Genomic DNA, 10,050 nt, shown 5'->3' on the forward strand with positions numbered 1-10,050 from the left:
AAAGCTTTCTTCAAAGTGTTGAATGCATTTCTACATTTGTCAGTAAAATCAAATTTTTGGTCATGTTGCAAAAGTAAACACAAGGGTTTTGAGATGTTTGAAAAATCTTTGATAAACCTTCTGTAAAACCCAGAATGACCAATAAAGCTTCTTATTCCTTTGACAGTGGTTGGTTCGAGTAATTTTCAATAACTTCAAGTTTAGCTTTGTCTACCTCAACTCCTCTTTTAGAAATCAAATGTCCTAAAACAATACCTTCTTTGACCATGAAATGCATTTTTTCCCAGTTGAAAAGCAAATCAGTTTCTTCACACCTTTCAATATTCTTTCTTAGATTATCCAAGCCATAAACTGAAAAATCATATGTAGATTCCAGATCAACATCAAATCAAGATTAAGATGATAAACATATTGTAGAATTATTCAAGAACACTCACATGCCTGTTTTATTCAATGAAAACAGATATTACAAGGAAAGTAATCCTCACCATAGTCGACTCTTATGGAAACTAACAATGAACAACAACACAAGTCTAAGCCTATGACACCTATTTATAAGGTCATTTACAAGTAAGCCCATTGCCCATATACAAATATATATATATATATATATTATATTAGGGCTATTTAGTCCCAACAATCTCCCCCTTAAGTTTTTTAAAGAAAACATCTTCTGAAGCATTCAGGTCTTCTCCTCCTACTTTCTTTGGAAAACTTTAGAGTTGCCCGGCTTCAAAAAGTACTTCAAGTCCCCCCCGAATAAAGCTTTTATTCTTTAGTTTCAACTTTAAAATAAGATCCAAAGTGAATTCTACACCACTGATTGCACTAAAAGCATCCTTAACTGTAGAAAACTCAACACAACCTTGAACCTTAGAATCATTACTGGCCCACAAGCAAATTCATTCATCCAACTAAAGGATAGATAATGTACAAGTTACGTGACAATCCAAGTGCAGAATCAATCTAATAACAATGAATCTTTCTTTAAACCACGAGATGAATATGCATTCAACTTAAGAACTTGATCTGATATGCTCCCAATGTGGGGTTTTAAAAATATCTTGAACAACCAGAGCAAACACCTTTGACAATAAAATCCAAAGAGAAATATCAGCATTAAGAACATAAAGCTTCATGATTAGCAAGTCAATCAAGAAAGATAAGCTGATTTCTTTAATTCTTTCTAAAGATTGAATAACCAAAACTCGAATCCAAAATTCTCAGTCAGATGAGTGATTATCGACACATAAAACTCTAAATCACAACCATCACTTCATAACAATGATTGTAAACATTCAAACATGTAATTGATCAGATTAGATGGATGATTGAAAACAATCAAGATCTGATAACTCCAGATTCTCCAAAACAATAATTGATGACCTTCAAAACCTCTGATTGATCATTTCAAATAATGATGATTGAAAGCACTCAGCGGTCTGGCCTCTTGCAGAAAACTTTAGAGTAATGATTGCAAAAACTCAATCTTCTTACCAGCACAATTAAATACAGAATCCAATCACCCAGTTCTCAAATCATTTCAAATCTGGCTTTAAACAATACGCTTGAAGAAAATTGACTAAAAGTTAAACTTTGACTTTGAAAAGTCAACCATTGACAAAATTATTGATAATGCTTCAATGGGCAAAACTACTGATAACGCACACCTTTTATTAAGCACATGGTAATCTTGGGCAAAGAACAAAGTAACCACACAGAGAGTCATAAACAGTATACTCGAAGAATGGGTAATGTTCTTAAGTTTGGCATTAAATTACCCATGCCTTAGGCGGTTTACCCTATGAACAATGTATATCGCCCAAGCGTTGGGCGGTATACTCAAACTTCCACTATATCGCTCAACAAAGAATAGACATTGCTTAAGGCTTTGAGCGGTATACTCATATATCACTCATGTAGAATAGCATGCAACACTTTAATCGCATGATGATTGAGTAACAAAGGAAAACTGCAAGTCATATGGATATCGCCCACCAAAGGATTCGCTTAGTAAGATATCCCTTAACAAAGATATCAGGCAAAGGATATTACTTGATACTTTGAGTGATTTAAACTTCAAGGCACAAACATGGATATCATTCAGTGTATTAGGTGCTGTACTCGAATATTGCATAGCACGTTAAGTGACATACTCCAAATTGCTCATGATTTAGAAGGTTTCCATGGTTATTGGGAAACTTTGAGCGGTATCTTTGATTATCACTCAAAGCACAGAAAATTTGTCTAAGTCCAATTATCGCTCAATGCAGTTTAAAATAAGCCAAGTTACATATCATATTTAATGGCCAATAAACTACTAGAAATCACTCATAACAGGCTTAGATCTTCATTTTGGCGATGTTTATCATGTATATCGCTCAAAAGATATATTCAGCGAGTGACTTACAAAGATCTGGCAGATTAAGTCCAAATAGTTCAACAAAAATCACCAAAAACTCAAGATTTCATCAAATAAACCCCAAATTGATGATTAATACTTGTTTGAAATCACCAAAAAATAATTCCTTTAGTACGAATGTGACTAAAACATTTAGAATCATGATGAATTTGATCAATTTAGCATAAATATGTTGAACATGGAAGTCTGTTAATCTCGAGCACTGTTTCATTAACAAAAATAGATTAATCACTTGAATTTGCTACAGAAAGATTGATCGTATCGAATAAATTTTTTTCGATTCTGCTCTGATACCACACGTAGATCCCAGATCAACAACAAATCAAGATTAAGATGATGAACAGATTGAAGAACTATTCAAGAACACTCACAGGCCTGTTTTATTCAATGAAAAATAGAAATTACAAGGCAAGAAATCCTCACCTTAGTTGACTCTCATGAAAACTAACAATGAACAACAACACAAATCTAAGCCCATGACACCTATTTAAAAGATCATTTACATGTAAGCCTATTGCCCATATACAAAGATATTACAATACAATACAAATAATGACTTTATAAAACTTTCAATTACTTGCGGCTATTTAGTCCCAACATCATTTCTATGGATTTTTCAAGCATGCCAGAGAATACGGATATCATGCATCTTTTAAAGGTTTCTGGAGAATTGTAAAGTCCAAATGGCATTCTCCTAAGGTAAAAGTACCATAGAGACAAGTGAAGGTGGTCTTTTCTTGGTCCTCAGGTGATATGGCTATCTGATTATTCCTGAGTATCCATCCAAGAAATAGTAATATTCCTTTTCGACTAACCTATCCAACATTTGATCGATAAAAGGTAATGTAAAATGGTCCTTTTGGGTAGCATTGTTTAGCCTACGATAGTCCATGCATATTCTCCATCCAGATACTGTTCTTGTGGGAATGAGTTCATTTTTGTCATTGGTGATGATTGTAAACCCTCTCTTTTTTGGAACACATTGGACCGGACTAACCTAAGAACTACCATAATTTGGGAAAATGCTTCCTGCATGTAACCATTTCAATTTCTTTTAACTGCCTCTTTCATGACAAGGTTTAACCTTCTTTGTGGTTCTACAGATGTGAAGTTCTTATCATCTAGGATGATCTTATGTTGACAAATAAAAGAACTAATCCCTTTAAGGTCTGTAATGGTCCATCCTATAACTTTTCTTTGCATTTTCAACATATTCACAAACATCTTTTCTTGATGCAAATCTAGGGTAGATGATATGATGATATACAATTTACCTTTGCCTCCTAGAAAATCATACTTCAAATTAGATGGGTGTTTCTTCAACTCCAGGTCAGGTGGTGATATTATGGACGAGGTAAAGTTCTTTTGCTCATTATTTTCCAACAACTTAAATGTTGCAACATCAAATGGGATAATATCATTCTCTCTCAAATCTAACTTCTCAACAATTTCTTCATCTATTTCATCATTATTCTCTTCCTCCAACTTACAGGCCTTTCTAATTTCTTCCTTATGACATATTGCTTCTATCTCAGTTATGCCTAACCACTACTCCAAGTAATCAGGGTACTTTAAAGAGTTAAAGACATTAAATGTGACTATTTGGTCTTGAAGACTAATAGTTAGTTCTCTTTTTTGGACATATATCAAAGTTCCTCCGGTGGCTAAGAATAATTTCCCAAAAATGATTGGAATATCTTTATCAGCCTCAAAATCTAGAATGATGAAATATGCCAAAAACATGAACTTATCAACTTGAACTACGACATCCTCAATCTTCCCTTTTGGATAAGCAATGGATCTGTTGGCTAATTGCAGTGTGATAGTGGTAGGTCTAGCCTCTCTTATTCCTAGGGTGTTAAAAATAGATAAGAGCATTAGGTTGATACTAGCACCTAAGTCACACAAAGCCTTTTCAATCTATTTCCCACCTATAGAATAGGGAATAGTGAAACTTCCCAGGTTTTTAAGCTTAGAAGGTATCTTGTTGGCCAGAAGTGTACTACATCCTTCATTAAAAGCTACGGTTTTATACTCGGTCARCTTCTTCTTCTTACTTAAGATGTCTTTTAGAAACTTGACATAACTGGGCATTTTCTCAATTCATTCAACAAGGGGTATGTTGATCAAATGCTTTAAACACCTTCACTGGTTTTATGATAGCTTTATTTGACTAATTTGAGCAAGATGGGTACAGAATGCCTTGAGTCTTGGTCTTACTTTCTTGTGGTTCAGATGGGGTCAAAACTTTGGTCTGAGGATCTTCTATAACCTCATTTTCTATTGACTTCTTCCTAGCATCCTCTTCTGGGAATAACATAGGATAGTCTTACTTAGGGGAACAAAAGTAGGGACCTCTGATGATTGGTGCTCTACGGTCTTGGTGGATTTTCAATAACAGGGACCAATGGTGTAGTCTTAGGTTTAGACACAACCTATTCACTTTGTTTTTGTATGGTCTTTGTTAATTCCTTCCCACTCCTAAGGGTCATTGCTTTCACATCTTCCTTTTACCAAGGCTTTTGGGACCTATGCGTTACTAGACTAAGTACTAAGGACTCTATTGGTCTGATTGAGTGCAAGTTGACTGACTAGAGTTTACAGATTTCTGATAGCAAAACTTTGCTGATTGAAAAAAGATTGATTTTGGGTCAAAAATTGTTGTTGAGCTTGAGACGGAGCCACCAAGCCTTTTATTACAACTTCCAAAGAAGATGGTGATTTAGCTTATGGAGGTGGCTTGTTCGAAAAAGATGGTTGAGCAGTTTGAAAACTTTGGTGATGATTTTGAGAATCAGAACTGCTTGCATGCTATTGTGGTTGAAAATTCTAGGTTCTTTGTTGTTTTTGAGCGGATGGATTCAAACATGGACTGTTCCAACAAAAAATTAGATGTTGCCTCCAACTAGCATTGTATGTGTTGGAACAGGGATTAGATCTATTATGAACATAGTTTACATATTGAAAGTTATGAGGACAATATTTATAATAATGTTCCACTCCCCACTACAAACACATTGCACCTAGAGTACTGTTGGCACAGGTGTAGTAGCAGTTAGCTGCACTCATTGACCAGAAGTTAGGTTTCTAAGCATGGTGGCCATTGAAGTGAGTTGTGCTGTTAATGCAATGTATGCATATACATCATGAATTCCATTAGTCTTTTTTTTTTTGTGGTTGGGCACATGGATCAACCCAATGTCCATTGTTTGTTGAAATCTTTTCAAGAATTTCATACTCTTCACTATAGGTGCTAGTTGTAAAGGCCTCGCCTGCAGTCGCATCGAGCATCTATTTAGTAATGGGAATTAACTCATCGTATAATGTCTTGAGTTGAACACAGTAAGGAATTCCATGGTGAGGGAATTTTTTGAACAGTTCTTTAAACCTCTCCCATGCACAGGAACAACTTCATCGTCCATTTGTTTAAAAAGACAAATTTCATTTCTGAACTTTGCGTTCTTGGTGGGTGGAAAATATTTTCACAAAAACTTTTCAGCTATATTACTCCATGTTGGTACGAAACCTGATGGTGATAAATTAATCCCTTATTTTTCCCGATCGCGTAAAGAAAATGGAAATAAAGGAAGTCTTAGAGCATCGTTAGACACTCCCGGGGTCAAGAAAGCATCAGTAATTTCTATGAAAGATTTTAAATGCAAGTGAGAAGATCTTCCAATGGTAATCCAGTAAATTGTCCGTTTCTTTGCAACATATGGAACATGATCAGTTTAACTCAAAATGGAAGGCTGTCATATGAGGCCTAACTATCTCTTAGTTCAATTGCTCAAAATCATGGATAACATAGTCCATGATTCTTCCATTTTTAGAATATGCAAGATTAGTTATATTTGGAGTTTGAACCCTTGGTTGATCATTATTTTCAGATTTTGTGTCATTATGCGCATCATCTTGATTTGGTGGTCCTTGCTGAAAAAATATGTTCTGGTGGATTTTCAAAAAATGGTGGTTGATTTTACAGAATAGGCTGAAATCGTTGTATTTGATCAAAGCCTGGTGGTGTATTTTCCAAACGTGGTTGTTGAAGTGGTACATCTTCGACAAGTGGGGGAGGTAAGGCCATATTAGGAGGGAGTAGAGCAAAAAATGCTCTTTGTGCCCTTTTTTTGACGAAATGTTATATCAATATCTGGATCGAATCGAGAAACTCCCCACAGTGTATCCATGGCATTCACTACTTTAAAGCGATTCAAACGGTGTTAGAAAAATCAAATCTTTAATGTTACTTTCAAAAAGAACTTTTTGCTTGCCATCCCCCCGCAGCGGTGCTAAAAACTTGACAAGAGCTTTTTACACCCACAGACTTAGCAATCAGGACCAATAACAAGTATACAGTTAGTCCCAATATTGTCTTTCAAGAAATAAAGCGGTACAAGTATCAAATATCGTTCACAGGGATTGTAGTTAAAGTTCAATAAAAAGTAATACGAAGGAAATGATTTCAGATGGTGAATTTGAAGACTTTGATTGGATCTGATTTAACACTATTGAAAATGACATAAAATAACAAAAAGCCAGAGTGTAAGACTTCCGGTGAGATGTAAATATAAAATTCTAGTAGACCAATACTATCAAAATGTCACAACATAAAATAATGGTGTCAAAATGCCACAACATGCAGTTAGTAACAACTATTTTCACCATTTATTTTGAGGGTATTCCTCTCAGACTTCATCATTGCACTGATATTATAGCTTTCAACCCATATCTCTACGAGATACCCAAACCAATGAAAGTGACGAATGATGTTCTCAAAATATATGGATAAACAATCTCTTTGTTAAAAATCACTTTTTTGAGTGGATTCCCATATCATTCAAGTTGACGTGTTCTGAATGGCTCATCTATGAGTCCATTCCACTTTAACACTTCAAACTGATCAATTTGTCGGGAATTAACCAATTTAGAGAACAAGAATAACAAATCTCTTTGTTAATAACTCTCTCAAGTCTACTTCCCATATCATCCAAATTGACATGCAATCAATGGCTCAGCTTAGGATCCATGGCACTTTAACACTTCATAGTGATCAACTCGTCGAGAAGTGTAATTGATTTTATAAAACTTGAAATGAAATAATGCAACATCATTGTTACATAAAAAGGTCTACTTGTTTTGATTTATAAACTCACCTTTTCCGTCTCACACCCAAGCTAAGAAATTTAGCTACTCATAACGGAAAGTAAATTGTAAGAAATATAAATTGCAGTAGATAAGACATGAAAATAAATAACAAAAATTAATTAACGAAAAGAAAATTGCAATAAATATAAATTACGGTAAATAAAGACATAAAATAAATAACGAAAAGTAATAACAGAATATAAATAGTGGAATGTAAAAAGCGGAAAGCCTAATATATAAATAATGGAAAGTAAATTGCAATGAATAAAAGGCAATTAAAAGAGAACGTGGTGGTGAAAATTTCAACAAAAGATTACTTAAATTTATAGTGAGAGAAACTATTTTTATAGTAAGATGATGAAGATGATTATTTGATATGACTAAACACTAATCAAACCCCTCTATTTATACTAAATTAGAGGTGAGGGTATAATAGTCAGTTAAAACAAAACTAGAGCTAAAGTTACCAAAAGTACAACTAAGTCAAAAAGTTAAAGGTCTATTTATACTATGTTTAGACAACTAATTTCCAGCCATTTAAAATAAATCTTGAAAAACAAAAGTGTCTTCAAAAGTCAACCCTTGTCGTTGTTGTATAGCTCCTAGCTCTTTTATCTTCAAGCTCCATCCATAGGTCATGTTGCAGCAATTTAGTAGCATCAATAATGAACTCCGGTTCTGCCCAAAATAAGTCCATATTAGCCTATTATAGAGTAAAAACAGGTAAATCATTTACTCTAGCTCCATAAAAAAAGAAGTGGAAAATAAGGAAATAAAATGGCTCAATGTTGGGATATAAATGGAAAATATCTTATCTAAAGGAGAAGAAAGAGTGTTTAAGCACTAAATAGTTAGTGTGTATCGGTGCTTCCGTGGTGTATAGAGTATTTTGACTTGTGAGCATCCTCCAGTAGTAGTTCTCGACATCCCCCAATTTTAGGTACCCAAATTCGACCTCGTAAAGGTTTCACCCCTCGATCGTCCTCTTTTAATTGCAACTGTTACTTTACCATGATTTCATATTTAAGGTTAGTACCCAACAGTGCTTCGTCTTGCGACATTTTGATTTTCTCAATTAAGCTCAAGAACATATAAATTCGAGAGATTGAGGCTCAAATGCTTCCACTATACCCCTTCCGTCTTAATGTGTCTGCTACTACGTTAGCCTTACCAGTGCAGTTTGCAATCATAATATTTGAGTAACTCTAACCATATTTGAAACTCTTATGATATGTATAAAGAATGCAGTTCGTGTCGTAAAGGTAGTGACACCACAACTTCAAAGCAAAAACCATCGCCACCAACTCTAAGTAGTGGGTGGGATAGTTTCTCTCGTGATCATGGAATTTCCTACAGTTATAAACGGTTACCTTTCGTTATAACATAAGAACACACAACAAATGCAATTTAGAGGCATCATTATATACCATGAAGTCTTCAGTCCCTTCGTGTAAGGATTAGATCGGTGCTTCACATAACTTTCCCAGCAAGGTCCTGAAGGCTAAGTATTGAGCCTCGGTCCACACAAAAATTTGCATTCTTCTTTGTCAATGCGGTCAATGGTGAAGTTATCTTGGAAAAATCTTGAATGAATCTTCGGTAGTAATTGGCTAATTCCAAGAAACTTTGAATCTCGGATGAGCTCTTAGAAGGATCCAGTTCATCATAGTTTTGATCTTTGGCGGGTCCACCTTCACTCCATCTTGGGTCACCACGTATCCTAAAAATTGGACCTCATGCAACCAAAAGTCTCACTTGGAAAACTTGGAATAAAGTTTCTCTTCTCTAAACACTTATAACACTTCTCGGATATGCCGCCTATGGTCTTCTTCATTATTGGAATAGACGAGGATATCATCGATAAACACAATGACATATTTGTCTAAAGAAGGATGGAAAACTCGGTTCATAAAATCCATAAACACAGTCGACGCATTAGTTAGACCAAACGACATGACGAGAAATTTGTAATGACAATATACCATGTCCTAAACACCGTCTTTGAGACATCATCTTCTATTACATGCACTTGGTGATAACCCGAGCGAAGATCTATTTTTGAGAAATATCGGACTCCTTGATGTTAGTCAAATAAGTTATCAATCTGGGGAAGAGGATACTTATTCGTCGCGGTCACTTTATTCAATTCCCGATAGTCTATGCACATCCGCATAGTGGCATCTTTCGTTTTGACGAATAAGACTGGAGCTCCCCACGGTGAAGAACTTGGTCTAACATAACCCTTATCAAGTAATTCTTGCAACTGTTTCATCATTTCTTACATCTCGGTGGGTGCAAGGTGGTAGGGTGCACGAGCTATTGGCCCATTCCCAGAACGAAGTCGATATGTAACTCCAATTGTTGGACGGGTGGTAAGCCCGACAAATTGTAACATCCGCCCTCCTAATTATACTTAACTAATACTTCTAAGTATCCATTATATATTAAAGCATGTTTTACATATTAAGTGTATTTAAATTTTT

The 10,050-nt window shown here is 35.1% G+C and overlaps 1 non-coding gene across 1 annotated transcript; it reads left to right on the forward strand.

Moving 5' to 3' along the window:
* The first annotated feature begins 5,771 nt into the window (after positions 1-5,771).
* Positions 5,772-5,877, forward strand: LOC112523992. The gene has a single exon (XR_003070320.1). It is a non-coding gene; the product is annotated as a small nucleolar RNA R71 (small nucleolar RNA).
* The last annotated feature ends 4,173 nt before the right edge of the window (positions 5,878-10,050 follow it).

The sequence above is a fragment of the Cynara cardunculus genome, assembly GCF_001531365.2.
Source record: "Cynara cardunculus var. scolymus isolate 2C chromosome LG 12, CcrdV1, whole genome shotgun sequence".
In the NCBI taxonomy this organism is placed as follows: Eukaryota; Viridiplantae; Streptophyta; class Magnoliopsida; order Asterales; family Asteraceae; genus Cynara; species Cynara cardunculus.